General features: G+C 40.7%; 1 long non-coding RNA gene across 1 annotated transcript; it reads left to right on the top strand.

Annotated features, from left to right (window-relative positions):
* The first annotated feature begins 3,167 nt into the window (after window positions 1-3,167).
* LOC130294086 (uncharacterized) lies at window positions 3,168-13,160 on the top strand. Its single transcript, XR_008848377.1, has 5 exons — window positions 3,168-3,265; window positions 4,765-4,954; window positions 5,136-5,193; window positions 9,318-9,384; window positions 12,890-13,160. It is a non-coding gene; the product is annotated as an uncharacterized LOC130294086 (long non-coding RNA).
* Window positions 13,161-18,437: the final 5,277 nt, after the last annotated feature.

The following is an 18,437-nucleotide window of genomic DNA, read 5'->3' as shown; positions in this document are numbered from 1 at the left end:
TAATGTAAGTGTATGGGAAAGTAGTTGTCTGTGTACACAATATGTAAAAAAAGACATGTTTTTTACAGCTGTGTAAAGTGACACGGATGCTAAAATTATGTCCTTTTTTTATATTGTGTGCAAAACAACCTCTTTTTCAAAGACTTACATGGAACATATTAATGTCAAAAATATTTACGCAACCTTTCTGTGATTTTGTGGACACATTTTTTTTATGAAATATGCCTGAAATACACTTTATGAACCTAGGCTGTTAAGGTAAGACAATTTCCCATGATAAAAAAAACACATGCCTTTAAATCATCCAGTTACTAACGAGAAATATTATCACCATATGTATTACCACCATACTGTTACTGACCAAATCCTGTATACTGAGACCAATATTACCAATAATACCAGTATACAAGGAGGAATTTTATCACCATACATATTACCAACATATTGTTACTGATCAAATTCTGTATACTGAGACCAATACTACCAAAGGATAGGGGATAAGTTGCCTGATCGTGTGGGGTCCCGCCTCTGGGGACTCCTGCAATCTCGCACCCCACTCTTATCAGGCCCCGGAGAAAATATCCGCTCCGGATCTGATGACTGCCAATCACGGGGCTGGAGTATCGTGACATCACGGCTCCGCCCCCATGTGACGTCACGCTCTGCCCCTCAATGTAAGTCTATGGCAGGGGGCGAGACAGCTTCGGCTCCCGACCACGGTGATGTGAAATCGTGACGTCACGATCTCACGTGACCGTGGTCGGGAGCCGAAGCCTCCAGCGTTTCCGGAAGCTGCAACAGGTGGGTCCTGCAGCCGAGATCCCGGGGGTCCCCAGCGGCGGGACCCCCACGATCTGACATCTTATCCCCTATCCTTTGGATAGGGGATAAGATGTCTAGGGGCAGAGTACCCCTTTAATATCCAAAGTATGGTATCATGTGCAAACAGCTGCAACAGAAAATAATTAGTGTTGCTCGCGAATATTCGCAATTCGAATTTTATTCGTGAATATCGCATATTCACAAATTCGCAAATATAGCACTATATATTCGAAATTATTCTTTTTTTTTTTTTTTTCACAGTACACATCACAGTGATCATCCCTCTCTGCTTCCAGCTTGTGTGGTCTAAAGAAAGCTCTAATACTACTGTGTGAGACCGCCGGGCGAATATGCGAATATTCACGAATATTGATCCCTCCCTTCTGCTGCTTCTATCAAGTTACACTGGTATATTTGCTATAAAGTTCATAAATTTTCACATATGCGAATTTTCGCATACGCAAAAAAAAACTTGAATATTACGAATATAGCGAATATATGACGAATATTTGTCCATATATTCGAAAGAATATCGCAAATTCGAATATGGCCTATGCTGCTCAACACTAAAAATAATTTGTCACATGTAGGATACATAAAGCCCCTACTCCCATCCACTGTGATCCATTCATACATGCACCATACATACTACTGCACTGTATGTCCTGACCCCTGTAATATTACAATCCATCTAACGTATAAATCATATATATGGACATTTATCAACGGGTTTAGTCAGGTTTTCTTTACCATAATTGTCGCAAAATTGTCGCAACTGCGACTACACGATTTTTCATGCAACATTTTGACTGGAAAGCGAGAAAGGCAAGTTTTCCAAAAATTAACTACGTAGTAATAATTTTAAAATGGACTACGGGTAGTCAGGTATTTATTAACTGTGACAGTCGCAACTGCGCAACAGGGTTAAAAATTGACTAAATTTACTCCAGCTCAAACATGGAGCAGAAAAAGCTACTACCAAAGTAAAAAAGAAGAAATTGCTTACGTGAAAGAAAATTATCAACAGGCTGAAACCAGTTGATAAATAAGTCACACATAAGCAAAAAAAAAAAAGTAAAGAAAAAATTACAAAAAAAAAAGAATACATAAGCAAACATTGATGAATGTCCCTCATAGTTCTAGCCTGACAAGTTGAATTGATTCTTAGATTCTCTACATTTTTAGACAGACAGCTCCTTATATATCTAGACTCCTTAGGCAATGTTCACATGGTGGAATTTCTGAGTGGAATCCAGCAGAAAATTGAGCTTGGAAATGTAGCTGTTTTCAATGGGTTCTGTTGCTCCATGCACACAGTGGAATTTCCGTGGTGGAAACTAGTGTTGAGCGGCATAGGCCAAATTCGAATTTGCGAATATTCGCGAATATATGGACGAATATTCGTCATATATTCGCAAATATTCGCATATTCGTTATCACCTCGTTTTATTTTCGCATATGCGAAAGTTCGCGCATGCGAAAATTAACGCATGTGAAAATTTGCATATACAAAATTAGCATACGCGAAAATTCGCACGCCAGTCTCACACAGTAGTATTAGAGTCTTCTTTACACCACACAAGCTGGAAGCAGAGAGGGATGATCACTGTGATGTGTACTGTGAAAAAAAAACAAAAAAAAAAACGAATATTCGTAATTATGAATATATAGCGCTATATTCGCGAAATTCGCGAATTCGCGAATATGCGATATTCGCGAATAATATTCGAATTGCGAATATTCGCGAGCAACACTAGTGGAAACATCTGCCATGAAAATGCCGATACTGGCCTTCACAGAAAGAATTGGCATGTCAATTCTTTCTGCGGAACCCGCTTGGAAATGCTTTGCCGTCTATGGAGACACATTTCGCATGACAAGAAAAAAACACACACAAATGTTCATCTATAGGAAATCAGCAGTAATCTGAAAATCTTGCAATAAGTGTTCAGTTTCCCTGCAGCGCCACCACAGGGCAAGTGAAGTTTTGCACAGTAGTCATGTATATGAAGGGGTTGTCTTTTAAACTTAGCACAGGGAGAAACCCTCGTTGTAACCTTCCTCTGGCCATAAGATGAGGATCCTGAGCAACTAAAACCTGTGCAAAGGAAAAGTTGCCTAGTTGCCCATAGCAACCAATCAGCTCGCTTCTTTCATTTTTAACAAGGCCTCTGCAAAATGAAAGAAGCGAGCTGATTGGTTGCTATGGGCAACTTTTCCTTTGCACAGGTTTTGATAAATCTCCCCCTCTGGGGGAGATTTATCAAAACCTGTGCAAAGGAAAAGTTGCCCAGTTGCCCGTAGCAACCAATCAGCTTGCTTCTTTCATTTTTAACAAGGCCTCTGCAAAATGAAAGAAGCGAGCTGATTGGTTGCTATGAGCAACTGGGCAACTTTTTCTTTGCACAGGTTTTGATAAATCTCCCCCAGAATTGTTAATATGGTAAAAGATAGAAACAGAATTGTAAACTAGACAGCCCCTTTAACACCTTATCAACCACCCACTGGGGAGATTCATCAAAATTTGTGTAGATAAAAAGTGGTGCAGTTGCCCATAGCAACCAATCAACTCACTTCTTTTACCCTTAGGGTACGTTCACACGTACGTAGATTTGATGCGGAGGATTTGATGCTCAGGATTTTCTGCTGCAGATTTCAATGTAAACTAAATGACTGAGCGCAGCTTCTAATCTGCAGTTACAAATCCTGCGCATGAAATCTGCGCATGATCCTGTATGTGTGAACGTACCCTTAAGAGGCCTTTTTACAAATGAAAGAAGCAATCCGATTGGTTGCTATGGGCAACTGCACCCCCATTGTTTTTTGATGGTGGATGGTGCGTGCAATCAATCTGCTGCAACGTCTTTTGCCGTTACTGAACTTGACTGACGTTTGCTCCTCTGGGGCTACTCCTAAGTAATAGTTCCAATTCTTAGTCAGCTTAGGAGCACGGGAAGGATCCTCTTCTGCCAGTTTAACCCTTTCATTACTGCGGTCTATGACCATGGCATGATGATGGCATGAGGGGGATGTCCCACTTTGTTTAGGTCACCCGGTTTCACAATAATCTGGTCAGAACATTTTGTGTAGCTAGTAGTGTTGAGCATGAATATTGGAATAGCAAATTTTTTTCACAAATATCAGCACTTCGCAATTTCGTGAATATTTAGAATATAACAAATTATATTCGTTATGACTAATGTTTGTTTGTTTTTTCAGTTATTTTCACAGTACACATCACAATGACATGTACTGTGTAAATAAAAAGTGATCATCCCTCCCTGCTTCCAGCTTATGGTTCAAAGAAGGAGAATATGTGAATGCGAATTTTATGCGAAAATTCTGCGAATAGCGGCACTTCCAGAGGACACTGATCCCTCCCTTCTTTTAGCTTGTGGGCCAATGAGAAAGATGCAAATACAGTTGTCAGAGGTTAGCAACATCCCTAGCAACCAATAGGAAAGTAGTTAGTTGAAAGATATAATCGCGCATGCGCATTTTGCTAATTTTATTACGAATTTCGCATAGAAAAAAAGTGAACAAATATGCGAAATTCGCGACTATAGGGCAAACATTCGTCCAAATATTCGCAAAATATCGCAAATTCGATGGGAGGATTGCATGAAAACCTTTTTTTTTACTTTTTTAGGCTAGTTTTATGGTATCAAGTATTTTTAAATTTCCCCTCTCCCCCTATAAATATTAAATTAAGACAAACAAATAATAAATAAAAAAAACCATAACAGGATTAGTGTTGAGCGCGAATATTTGAAATGCAAATTTTTACCGCAAATATTGGCACTTCGTAATTTCGCAAATATTTAAAATATAGTGATATATATTCGTAATGACAAATATTTGTTTTTTTTATGCTAATTTATGTGAATATTTATGCGAATATCGGCACTTTCAGACTGGACACTGATCCTTCCCTTCTTTTAGGTGAAAGATATAATTGGGCATGGAAAAGAAAAAAAAGAGAATGAACCATTTACAATTTCATGAACATAGGACTAATACTCGTCCATATTTTGGAGAAATATCGTGAATTTGAACATGTCCCCTGCCGCTCATCACTAAACAGAATAAAGAAAAAATATTATACAAAAAATTGTAACGAAAAACCCCAGAAGTGATTATTAATTTATTATTAAGTGCAAAAAAAAAAAACTACAGTGCATATGTTACATGAAAAAACTAAATACACACACACACATATATATTAGTTATCCGCACATCCATAATAACCTAAATAATATATTCAACAGATTATTAATTGTAAAATATAAAACATTTTTTTTGTATATTCACAGGAGGAAAAATAAATGACAAAGCTATCAACTGGAATCTCTGGGGATAACCCAGCATCAGGTAATCATCATTGCATGGAACTCATTAAAATGATAGATTTATTGGTTCTCTAAAAATAATAATATTAGTAAAAAAAAAAAAAAAGTTAAATAATCAAAAGGATAAATCTTATAAACAAAACACAAACTTTATTGCAATTAGAAATAACAAAAATGTATGTGATTCATATGAGTGTAGAATACAGTCTCTTCATTGCCCCTTCATTGGGCCCTTATTGATCACAATGGTATGGCATAATATGAAATGATTGGAATATCCCCAGACATCTGGTGCATGGATGACTGGCGATGCGGGTCGGAGGCTCGTGACGTCATGGTCACACCCCACTCATGACATCATGGCCATGTCCCTTCAATGCAAGTCTATGGGAGAGGGGCGTGACAGTTGCCACGCCCACTCCCATAGACTTGCATTGAGGGGGCATGGTCATGACATCACGAGCGGGGCATAACAGTGATGTCAAGAGCCTCCAGCGCTGCACCCAACGGTCTAAACAAATGCAGGGAGATCGCGGGGGTCCCTAGCGGTGGGACCCCCACGATCAGACATCTTATCCCCTATGCTTTGGATAAGGGATAAGATGTCTTGGGGCGGAGTACCCCTTTAAGAACCAGCACAACAAGAATATGCAGCTGCCACATCAGAGCAGATTACAATTAGGTAAATGAGAATAGATCTGGTCCTTCAAGATTGGTTATGAAACTGGTTCCTACAATGCTGTATTACTTGCTGCAGTTCACGGAAAAGACTTTACATTCCACATATTACAAGAGAAGAGCCCAGGGTGTTATGTTATCGCTGACATGCAAACAAATAGAGAAGAACAAAGCAGACAATGATAGCACACCAAAAAATAATCAAAAACAGCTTAGTGACGGAACGCATGGGAACTGGGGACCTAGAGTGACGGAACGTCGCCGGAACTCTGATGACAGTGTATAAAATAGAAAAGCAAAAAAAGGAGGACAGCGCCTCGTGTAATTCCGATGATATCTGTTAATGCGAAAAATTAGGTAATATGCTCACCTTAGGTGAACCTTGGGTTCATGCATGTAACCCCTCCGTGTTGGGGTAGTGAGCGATAATCCGGAGCTGCAGCCTGTGGGTTGCGGCCGATGTCCTCGCAGGGGTCGGCAGAAGTCTTGGAACAAAGTACGGTTTGAAGAAAAAGGAGAACCCTCTTCGTCGGCGCTGCTCGGATGGTGCAATAATGTGGATGGTACCCAGAGTATTATGTAACAATATTTTTTGGAAACACATACAATAGGGGGTACAGACAGGACAAGACGCGTTTCGGGAGTGAGCCCTCCCTTAGGGAGGGCTCACTCCCGAAACGCGTCTTGTCCTGTCTGTACCCCCTGTTGTATGTGTTTCAATAAAATATTGTTACATAATACTCTGTGTACCATCCACATTATTGCACCATCCGAGCAGCGCCGACGAAGAGGGTTCTCCTTTTTCTTCAGATGACAATGTGACATATATTCAATTGTGCCTCTGACCATATGATGCTTGTTAGACCTATATTGTTGTTGTAGCTGCTCTATAGTTACGTATGGCAATTTCTTGCACTATTGTAGAATAAGCTTTAATATTTATTATCTTCATTTGATAGTTATTGTGAATTGCATAGTAGCAGCCATTTGTATTTATTGCACTTTATTTCTGTAGGGCCATTGGTCAATAGAGAGGATTAAGTTGACACTTATAGACTATCAATTACACGGGTGTCCTTGCTTTCTGAGGGGGAATCGCCAGATCAGTTCTGGGGTCCCTCTCTCTGGCTTAGGGTGGTCCAATTTGGTCTTTGGACCTCCTTTTTAAATGTTTTTAAGTGTGTCAGATATTTGTAATTTTTGATAATAAAGCTATTTTTGATTATTTTTTGTGTACTATCATTGTCTGCTTTGTTCTTCTCTATTTGTTTGCACGATTTGCATACAAGCAGAGATAAGCACCCAATTGTTTGATTATTGTTTGAGGTAGAGCCCACTTTTTCGTAATACAAATGTTATCGCTGACAGACCCACTTCAGGCCAGAGGGAGAAGCTAGAGGGCGCATACTCTATCTCATGATGATAATGTAAAAAATATTGTTGTTTTTTGGCACACATATCAAAAAAAGGAAAATACATTAATTTTCATTATGCACTCTTTTAATGCACTATCCATCAGCATGAATGTTCTTTCCTCATGAACTTCAGGTATCATTCATATAGATTTGTCATATCAACTCATGTAATCTCATCTCTTACAACTTATTTATGGATCCTAATTATGAAATTTCATACACATTATCCTCATTCGATATATGGAATTACACCAGATACGAAACTCCTATTGATCACCTGTGGTGGCCCAGTACAGGAGTTGCACCCCTGTACCATTGCTGCCCTGTCAGGCAGACTCCATTCCAATCTTGGCTGCGGCACCCCGCTGTCATCACTGCACAGAGCAAACACGTTATGTGCGTAATGACAGGTGATACAGGGGCCGGGGCATCGTTACGTCACGGCCCCACCCCCTCGTGACGTCACAGCCCGTCCCCTTAATGCAAGTCTATGGGAAGTGATGTGACGACCGCCACATGCTCTCCCATAGGCTTGTATTGAAGGGGCGGAATGTGACGTCACGAGGGGGTGGAGCCGTGATATCACGATGCTCCAGCCCCTGTATCACCCGTCATTGCACACAGAGGGAGTTTGCTTTGTGCAGTGATGACAGCGGGGTGCTGCAGCCGAGATTGCGGGGGTCCCCAGTGGTGGGCCCCCCGCAATCAGACATCTTATCTCCTGTCCTTTGGATAGGGGATAAGACGTCTAGGGGCGGAGTACCCCTTTAATAAATTTAGTGGACATAATCATAATTAAAATTGTATACAGTGCGAGTTTGGATACGGGATAAGATGTCTAGGGATGGAGTACCCCTTTAATTGTTATCCCGATTACTTCTCATTTTGTACTTTTTATCCTTATCATGATGAAGACCCCCCTTCTTTATTTCCATCATGCATTACATCTATTGGCATTACATTTCTCTAATTCTCTAGTACACTGTTTCCCAACCAGGGTGCCTCCAGCTGTTGCAAAACTACAACTGCCAGCATGCAGTTGGCTTTCCGGGCATGCTGGGAGTTGTAGTTTTGCAACAGCTGGAGGCACCCCGGTTGGGAAAAACTGCTCTAGTATATATTAATTTTCTTTAGTGTACATAAACTTACTACTTACTTTGCTATGGATTGCTTTTCATGGCTGCACATTTTAGGTTAATTATATCTATGTATTTTATTTCCACTGAATGCACCATTTCATCCATGTTCCTGTCAGTACTTTATACCCAAATGGAAAGTTGCAATCCAAAATGTTTGGCCAATGTTTGGCCACTATGAAAAGACACTCAATTGCATGAGGGCACAATACTACTCTAAGGCTACTGATGAAGGGACCTATGGTGGTCCTGAAATGTGTTTAGCCCATCCAGATGTAAGCCATACCATGGCTTTGTATTTATCTTGACAGACCTTTATCAGTTTCCATTTATTACTATAAATCCTGAGGATGCAACCGCATTCCACGAGGATACAGAAACCGCAGCAGTTTGTCTCCTCCCAGCAACTCAACGACCCTCATACCGCAGGTACGGCACTTCTATTTCCTGCCCATATCGTCGTTCTGCAGGAAAAACTTACTAGCAGCTGCCGTGTATGGAGTGGAGGTCAAGGAGGCTCATCACAGACATTGGTGCTGCAAACACCAGGAAGGTGAACGGCACTGTGTGCCAATTTAGTTTACATTAAGCCCTAAAGCTACAAGTTACACCTCTGCAGAGTACTATCATTCTTTACCCTCATAAGATTACTGGTTACGCTTCTTTTTTACAAGATACAGACTTTTATGTATTAATTGTGGTTTCACCACCTATTGCCTGTGGTTTTATTTTTTATTGTTTTGCCTGTTCTTATCTATTTATTGCTTTTTACATGCACAAAGGCCTCGTTACATACAGATATTGTATTGTCTATTTTACTGTTTTACTTTCTGATATAATTCCAGTCATAAATGTATTTAGTTATGGACAAATCTGTTTGACATCTATTTTAAGTATTTGTTTTTATTTTTTTGTAGCCTCTGAGCTTCCCGCACCATTCCGGTGATCCATGGCGGCCCTACTACGCTGATCCATTTCACAGCGGTGAGTTCCAGGATTTCTTCCCTCTTTTTATTGTTATTTACCTCACTTCTTGATCCAATACTAATCTCTAACGGTGATCATGCAAATATGCGTTAAATTGCAGCAATTTTACTTTGATTTTGGAAAATAGCTGTAAAATTGTAGCAGAATTATCAGCGGTACGGATACTTAAACGCCCCCTGTGAACACACCCTTCAGGCAAAGTTTCCACTTATTTTTTTGTCATGACATGTTTTTTGATCTTTAAAAAGACACCACAAAAACTGCCCTGTCATTCTGCACTCCCAAGATGCAGTTCTTGTAAAGTTTTTTTCAAAAATAGTGGGTCTTCACTTTTTTCTTCTATGACATTTTTCCCCTGCATTTTTGATCATGACAAGTCATGTGATTCAAGTGACCCAAGGATTTCTATTGAATAAATGGGAAGAAAAAATCAGAAAAACATAAAAAAAACAATAATGATAATCCCACATTGTGTTTTATGGGAGAGAAACGCCAAGATTTTGACACAAAAAATGCCATAGTCTCAACATGCTGTAATTTTGGAAAACTGCCATTAAGCTCAAAACCATAAAAAGACGAGTGAAATATGTGGATTTGGCATTTTGGAAATCCCTATTGACCTTCAGCTAACATCTGCCCACAGCGTTTTTTCAACTAAACAACCACCGTGTCACATTTGTGCCGTTTTTGGCGACATTTTTGCAAAAAAAAAGAAAAAAGAAAAAAAAAAGGTAGAAACTTAGCCTAAAGGGGATTATCCTGCATTAGAAAAACAGAGCTTGTGTGTGGTATAGTGGTAGAGGGTGTGATGCAGGGCAGATGGAATTACCCTAGGGGCAGATGGCATTAACCCCTTCTATTTGTGACGCCAGGGCGTGGTTTATCCTCACTACCACCTGAAGGTATACCGCTGGATCCTGGGCTAGGCATGGGGGCAGTAATGACTCGGTCACCAAGTTACAGACAACGGTAGCTTTACTGAGTGACAGATGGAACAGTCAATACAGCTTAGTCAGGCCCACGGAGGTGACCAGTGACCTCAGGGCTTGCTGGGACTTGTAGTGGACTGGGACAATATTGCTGCAGGCCACACTGACTGAAGACAGATGACTTTGACTTGACTGACTTGAATGGGACTCACTATACCCCAATTGTAGCTTGCATGAAGACTTGTGGCTGCTGGACTGACTTGTGGCCTCCTATGGACTCCAGACACACTCTTAGGACTTGACTTGACTGGACCTCAACAAAGACTCAGAGCTGAGCTCAAAGATAGACTTATATATAGGGGAGACTCTGGTGGGGTCCCATAGGTCACCCTTAGGACCCTTTGGTCACATGGTCACTGACACCTCACTGGGTTACACTCACATGACAACAGGTTAACCACATGACAAATATTCTTAAAAGAACAACACTCTTATATACAATACATAGCATAAAACCAACTGTACAAAGGGAACAGGTGAAGGGGGCCCAGGGGACACTGCAGGGAGGCTGCCTGACAGAGCAGCAAGGGTACAGGGGTACAACTCCTGTACTGGGCCACCACAGTATTATAGCTCAGTTCCATTGAAGTGAATGGAGCTGAATTGTAATACCACACACAACCTGCAGACAGTCTATTTTTCAAATGTGTCTTACTTTATATGTAAATATATTTGTAATTGTTTAACTTATTCAAATGATTTGGAGATTCTAAGATAGATAGTCCTACCGCATGAACAAGTTAATAAAACACATTTACAATATGTTTATTTTATGTTTCCTTTATTTGGATAATTGTCCTTTTACATTTTTAGGACATTAGAGGGCTTAGAAGTAGAAAAATCCTATGTGTGGCCCCAGTGCGCTGCTTGCCTCACACACAGACCTCACAAATAAAGGAGCGCTGCATGGATTTTGGGGCCTTCTTCATATATGGGTACATTCATACGGGCAAGTTACCTGAAAGTTTCCCATAGCGAGTTTCCCGCTGCAACATTTTTGCAGCGGAGAATCCACAGCAGACCCCATTGAGGTCAATGTAATCTGCTGCAGATTTTTTGGCTGCGGAGATGTCACTACAGAAAATCCACAGCAAGTAACTTAAACCCGTAGCAGGAAACTCACAAGTAACCTTCCTGTGTTACCGTACTCTTAGGGTGTTTTTCAGGCGCAATACTAGGTTTGCAAAGGAGTTGAGGTGCCAAAACATAAAAGAACACATCCAAAAAAATACATTTTGGAAACCACACCCCTTAAGAAATTTATCTTGGAGTATAGTAAGCTTTTGAGCCACAAATATATTTCTTAATTTTATTAGAATTAGTCCGTAATATGAAAAAAGTAAAGCAAAGTTGGGCCACATTGGTCAGATTACTACCAAAGAAAGTAACTGGGATGAATTGAGAGACAAATTTTGAGCAAAAATATAGTCTACATATCCAATGATAAATTACCCCCGTAACTGTTTGTCTACCAGTCCCAAATGGGTTCCTGCATAGTCTAATGGTTAAACTTTTTTACCCTCCTTACAAGCAGCAAACTGTAAGTTATTGCCTATGTAGTGGATGAATTTCAGATTTCTTTTTCTTTCATTGACCCTGAAACAAACCAAATATATATATATATATATATATATATATATATATATATATATCACAGTTTCTTGTTAAGACAGGTTTGTCAGATTCGTAGATTAAGTAAAAAAAATATCAGCTACATATTTCCATAAAAATGTAAATAACTTCCGGGAGTGATTCTTAAACTTTAGTGTGCCAAATTTTACAGATTTTATCAATCTAAGGAAATGGCAAATTTGCCTCATGGCCTTTTAGGGGGGGGGGGGGTAAACAGCATAACAGAGACCGGTATCATGTTAGGTAGGCCCTCTGAGCTAGAGCACAAAGTGCAGCCGTGTATCATGGCAATTCTCCAATGCGTTACAGAAATGAGCTATTACTTTAGCCACCACCAATGCTCCAGGGTGTTAATGGTCTGAGATCATTACATTATAGTCCCCATTATCATTTTCAGTGCTTGTAGAATACTACTTCTAGCGGTCCATCTGCAATAACCTTCTGTGAGAAGATGTAATACAAGGACCTCAAAGTCCTGCACTAGGTCACTAGGTCACAGGCCCCAGGCTTGACTTAGCATCCTAAAACTAGAGTTCTGTATATTTTGAGCATCTGTACCAACTCTATAAATAGCACTTTAATGTATACGCCTGCCTAAATACATACACACAGCAAGTGCCTCTGGCATCTACCACCACCATGCCAGCTGGTCAGAGTCCCATAAACCTTATTTTAACCTTATTTTAGTATATGTGATATTATTACTCTAGTTAAAGTTTAAGCTTTGAACTTGCATAATGCGAAGCCTCCGGTCTTGTAATAAAATTGGGGATTTTCCTACCTTTAGTGACGGAAAATACAGATTTTATTAAAGACAGGAGGCGAACATTATCCCTCCCTTATCTACCCATCCCTTTCACTGTTTTTCTGTTTCATTTTAGTTTAATTGGATAACAACTTTATTCGTCTGGATCTTCCTCATTTCCTACTGGATCTTAGACCAACTCTTCACCTGCCTACCAGCATAAAGTTTTTCTTCTCTCATATACTTTTGAAAGACATGATTCTTCATAGTTACATAGTTACATAGTTAGTACGGTCGAAAAAAGACATATGTCCATCAAGTTCAACCAGGGAATTAAGGGGTAGGGGTGTGGCGCGATATTGGGGAAGGGATGAGATTTTATATTTCTTCATAAGCATTAATCTTATTTTGTTCCAGGAATGTATCTAATCCTGTTTTAAAGCTGTTAATTGTTCCTGCTGTGACCAGTTCCTGAGGTAGACCGTTCCATAAATTCACAGTCCTCACGGTAAAGAAGGCGTGTCGCCCCTTGAGACTAAACTTTTTTTTCTCCAGACGGAGGGAGTGCCCCCTCGTCCTTTGGGGGGGTTTAACCTGGAACAGTTTTTCTCCATATTTTTTGTATGGGCCATTAATATACTTATATACGTTTATCATATCCCCCCTTAAACGTCTCTTCTCAAGACTAAACAATTGTAACTCCTTTAATCGCTCCTCATAGCTAAGATGTTCCATGCCCCATATTAGTTTAGTCGCGCGTCTCTGCACCCTTTCCAACTCCGCAGTGTCCCTTTTATGGACAGGTGACCAAAACTGAACAGCATATTCCAGGTGAGGCCGTACCAATGCTTTATAAAGGGGGAGTATTATGTCCCTGTCCCTTGAGTCCATGCCTCTTTTGATACATGACAATATCCTGCCGGCTTTGGAAGCAGCAGCCTGACATTGCATGCTATTCTGTAGTCTGTGATCTACAAGTACACCCAGATCCTTCTCTACCAGTGACTCTGCCAGTTTAATCCCCCCTAAGACATACGATGCATGCAGGTTATTAGTACCCAGATGCATAACTTTACATTTATCCACATTGAACCTCATTTGCCAAGTGGATGCCCAGACACTTAGTCTATCCAAGTCATCTTGTAACTTATGCACATCCTCTATAGACTGTACTGTGCTACAAAGCTTGGTGTCATCTGCAAAGATAGAAACAGAGCTGTTAATACCATCCTCTATATCATTGATAAATAAATTAAACAACAGCGGTCCCAGTACTGAACCTTGGGGTACACCACTAATAACCGGGGACCAATCAGAGTACGAATCATTGACCACCACTCTCTGGGTACGATCCATGAGCCAGTGTTCAATCCAGTTACAAACTAAAATTTCCAAACCCAAAGACCTTAACTTACCTGTCAGACGTCTATGAGGGACAGTATCAAATGCTTTAGCAAAATCCAGAAACACTATATCCACAGCCATTCCTCTGTCAAGGCTTCTACTCACCTCTTCATAAAAGCAAATTAGATTGGTTTGACAACTTCTATCCTTAGTAAACCCATGCTGGCTATCACTTATAATACAATTATCCCCTATGTATTCCTGTATGTAATCCCTTATAAGTCCTTCAAACAATTTACCCACAATGCACGTTAAACTTACCGGTCTATAGTTTCCTGGGGAAGACCTAGAGCCCTTTTTGAAGATTGGCACCACATTCGCCTTGCGCCAGTCCCTTGGCACAATACCAGACACCAGAGAATCTCTAAATATCATGAACAGGGGTACAGATATTACTGAACTTACCTCTCTAAGAACTCTTGGGTGTAGTCCATCCGGTCCTGGGGATTTGCTTACATTTATATCACTTAACTTACCTTGTACCATCTCTACATTAAGCCAGTTCAGTACATTACATGATGTGTTACCAGCACTGACCTGGCCAATGTCAGCTCCTTCTTCCATAGTGTATACAGAACTAAAGAACCCATTCAGTAGCTCCGCCTTCTCTTGATCGCCTGTGACAACCTCCCCATTATCATTATTAAGGGGTCCTACATGCTCTGTCCTTGGTTTTTTTGCATTTATATATCTAAAAAAATATTTAGGATTAGTTTTGCTTTCTTTGGCCACCTGTCTCTCATTTTGAATTTTTGCTGTTTTTATTACATTTTTACAGATTTTATTAAGCTCCTTGTACTGTTTAAATGTTATAGCTGACCCATCAGATTTGTATTTTTTGAAGGCTATTTTTTTGCTGTTTATTGCTCTTTTAACATCATGTGTCAGCCATGTAGGATTTAGTTTCAATCGTTTATATTTGTTCCCCTTTGGTATATATTTAGCTGTATAGTTATTTAGAGTTAATTTAAAGATGTCCCATTTACCTTCTGTATCAGTATTTGAGAACACCTCCCCCCAGTCTATGTCCTGTAGTGCAGCCCTCAGCCCAGGGAAATTTGCCTTTTTAAAGTTATATGTTTTTGCCTTCCCCGCCTGTCTTTGTTTTCTACATTTTAAGTCAAAAGTAACTATATTGTGGTCGCTATTACCAAGGTTTTCCCGCACAGTTACATTACCAACCAGCTCTGCGTTGTTGGAAATGATCAGATCCAACAAGGCATCACTTCTTGTTGGGTCCTCCACAAACTGGCCCATAAAATTATCCTGCAATAAATTTAGGAATTGTCGCCCCTTTGTAGTTTTAGCCAACCCCGGACCCCAATCTATATCTGGATAGTTAAAATCTCCCATTATTACCACTGTACCTGCCCGGGCGGCCCTCTCTATTTGTTTATGAAGCCGAACTTCTATCTCTTCAGTGATATTAGGGGGTCTGTAGATTACCCCAAATATTATTTTTTCAGTATTTCCCTCCTTTTGTAATTCTACCCACAATGATTCCACATCCTCAGAATCATCACACACTATGGCATCGTTCACACTGACTTTCATACCACTTCTTACATACAGACAGACTCCACCACCTTTTCTGTTCGTTCTGTCCTTGCGAAACAATGTAAACCCCTGCAGATTGACAGCCCAGTCATGCGAGGAGTCCAGCCATGTCTCAGTGACCCCAACTATATCAATATGTTCCTCCAGTATCAAGGCCTCAAGCTCCCCCATTTTATTTGCTAGGCTTCTGGCATTTGTGAACATACACTTTACATTTCCATCCTTTATGTTATTGGGGTTAATGGGATTCAAGGGTGTAAGTTTTATTTTCCTATGAAGCCTATTCCTATTAACTATTCTAACCCCTCCCTCCGCTCCACCCCCAGGTACATTTATAATTCCCACCTCTCTATCTACACTATCTTCCCCCTCTTTGCTGTAGGTTCCCTCCCCCCAAGTCCCTAGTTTAAACACTCCTCCACCCTTCTAGCCATCTTCTCCCCAAGCAAAGCTGCACCCTCCCCATTGAGGTGCAGCCCGTCCCTACGGTAGAGCCGGTAACCGACAGCGAAGTCAGCCCAGTTCTCCATGAACCCAAACCCTTCCTTCCTACACCAGCTTCTGAGCCACTTGTTTACCTCCCTGATCTCCCGCTGCCTCTCTGGTGCGGCTCGTGGTACTGGTAGTATTTCAGAAAAGACTACCTTGGAGGTCCTTGCCTTAAGCTTGCGGCCTAAGTCCCTGAAATCATTTTTAAGGACACTCCACCTACCTCTTACTTTGTCATTGGTGCCAATATGTACCATGACTGCTGGGTCCTCTCCAGCCCCGCCCAACAACCTGTCAACCCGATCCGCGATGTGCCGAACTCGTGCGCCAGGCAGACAGCACACTGTTCGGCGATCCCGGTCTTTGTGACAGATTGCCCTGTCTGTCCCCCTAATAATTGAGTCCCCCACCACTAGTACCTGTCTGGCCTGCCCTGTACTCCTCCCTCCCTCCTTACTGGAGCAGACACCCCCCTGGCGGTCAGAGGCGGTATCCTGCTGCAGTTCTGCTAGCTCTGTAATGGCATCCCCCTCATCTGCCAAGCGGGCAAACTTGTTGGGGTGTGCCAGTTCAGGACTAGCCTCCCTGACACTTTTTCCCCTACCCCTCTTTCTAACTGTAACCCAGCTAACTGCCTGACTGTCCTGCAACTCCGTCCTACTGTCCTCCCCCACCTCTATTCCCGAGAGTGCCTGCTCAGTGAGCAGGAGACTCCTCTCCATGTTGTTAATGCTTCTCATTGTTGCCAGTCGCCCCTCTAGATGCAGGATCTGGGCTTCCAAACGGACAACTAGCACACATCTCGCACAACAATATGCACCCTCAAACTGTTGTTCAAGGATTGCATACATTGAACAGGATGTACATTGGACTGCATTTTCCAACATGGAGGCCATCTAATTATGGGGATTTCACAAAAAAAAACAGACAGTCAAAATGACACTTAAAATTTTTTGTATGGGTTCAAAAATGAAAACTCACAGCGATCTCAACCTCCTGCTTTCAAACTCCAGTTTTTGAAACTCCTCTTTCACGCCCCCTCTTACACAGCAACACTCAAAAAGAGCAAGCTAACTATTTACCGTTGTTTACCATTAGTGACTTTTCTTCGTTTTTTTCTTTTATTTATTGATATTTCAGCAAAGAAAGAGGAATAGTTTTGCCAGAGTGAGGCTAAGTTTCCACTTTTTTTTCTGGCAGTTTTTGGAATCCTGCCACTGCAGTTTTTGAGCCAAAGTCAGAAGTGGATCCATAAGGGAGGAGAAGTATAAGTCCTTCCTTTATATGTCCTATTCCTTTTGAATACACTTCTGGCTTTGGCTCAAAAACTTAGCCTGACTTTTATATCTAATTGGACTGTACCATTGTGCATTATACATTTTACTTATGTATTTTTCAACTTTTTTCTTTAAGTGCCTAGTAACTTTTTGTTTACTGCTATTAATTTGAAGTAAATAAAGATTAGCATAATGTTCACCTCCTGTCTTCAATAAAATCTATATTTTCCATCAATAAAGGTAGTAAAATCCCAAATTATTAGGTCAGATGTAGAGGACCTAGTATAGCTTGCAGAGTCATTTCTGGAATGCAGTGCACAACAAGATAAACACGCAGGGTGGGATTCTTACGTCTATTGCCTTTGGAAACAAAACTGCCCAGTGTGCAGCATTTTACTACAACTGTCTTAGTCTAATTCATGGCTTAGTCTCCTATAAGAGCATTTAATGACTGCCAGACTATGGCCTGAGGGCAGGAATATCAAGGTGTTCCTACAACACACATCAAGTAGTACCAGCATGTCAACATGTAACCTATATGACACAGCAATACATAAAATCCCTTAAATTTAAAATAGTTAAGATAACTTAGAAAACTAAAGGAATATACGGAGAGTGCCTTCGGAAAAAAGTTGAAAGGGTTAAAAGTGACTTTTAATTTAATGCATCATAGAAATCTTGAAAAATATTCGACGAGCGCACAAAAAGGTAGGAGACTTTACTGACGCTTACACACTTAAAATAATCCAAAACCCTTTACACTTGGGAAAAAGATCTCAGACTAATATATACAGAAAAACATTTGGACACAGGCATTCAAAGCAGTCACTCTTTATTCACCTGTGCAGACCAAGTTGAATCAGCTATCAAGACATCCAAAGGATAAGGGATAAGATGTCTGATCATGGGGGTCTCTCCGCTGATGACCCCCGTGATTTCCCTGCTGCACCCGGCGTT

Source organism: Hyla sarda, chromosome 10 (genome assembly GCF_029499605.1).
Source record: "Hyla sarda isolate aHylSar1 chromosome 10, aHylSar1.hap1, whole genome shotgun sequence".
Classification (NCBI taxonomy): Eukaryota; Metazoa; Chordata; class Amphibia; order Anura; family Hylidae; genus Hyla; species Hyla sarda.
The sequence above is the reverse complement of the archived record's forward strand: the minus strand, read 5'-3'. Positions and strand labels throughout refer to the sequence as shown.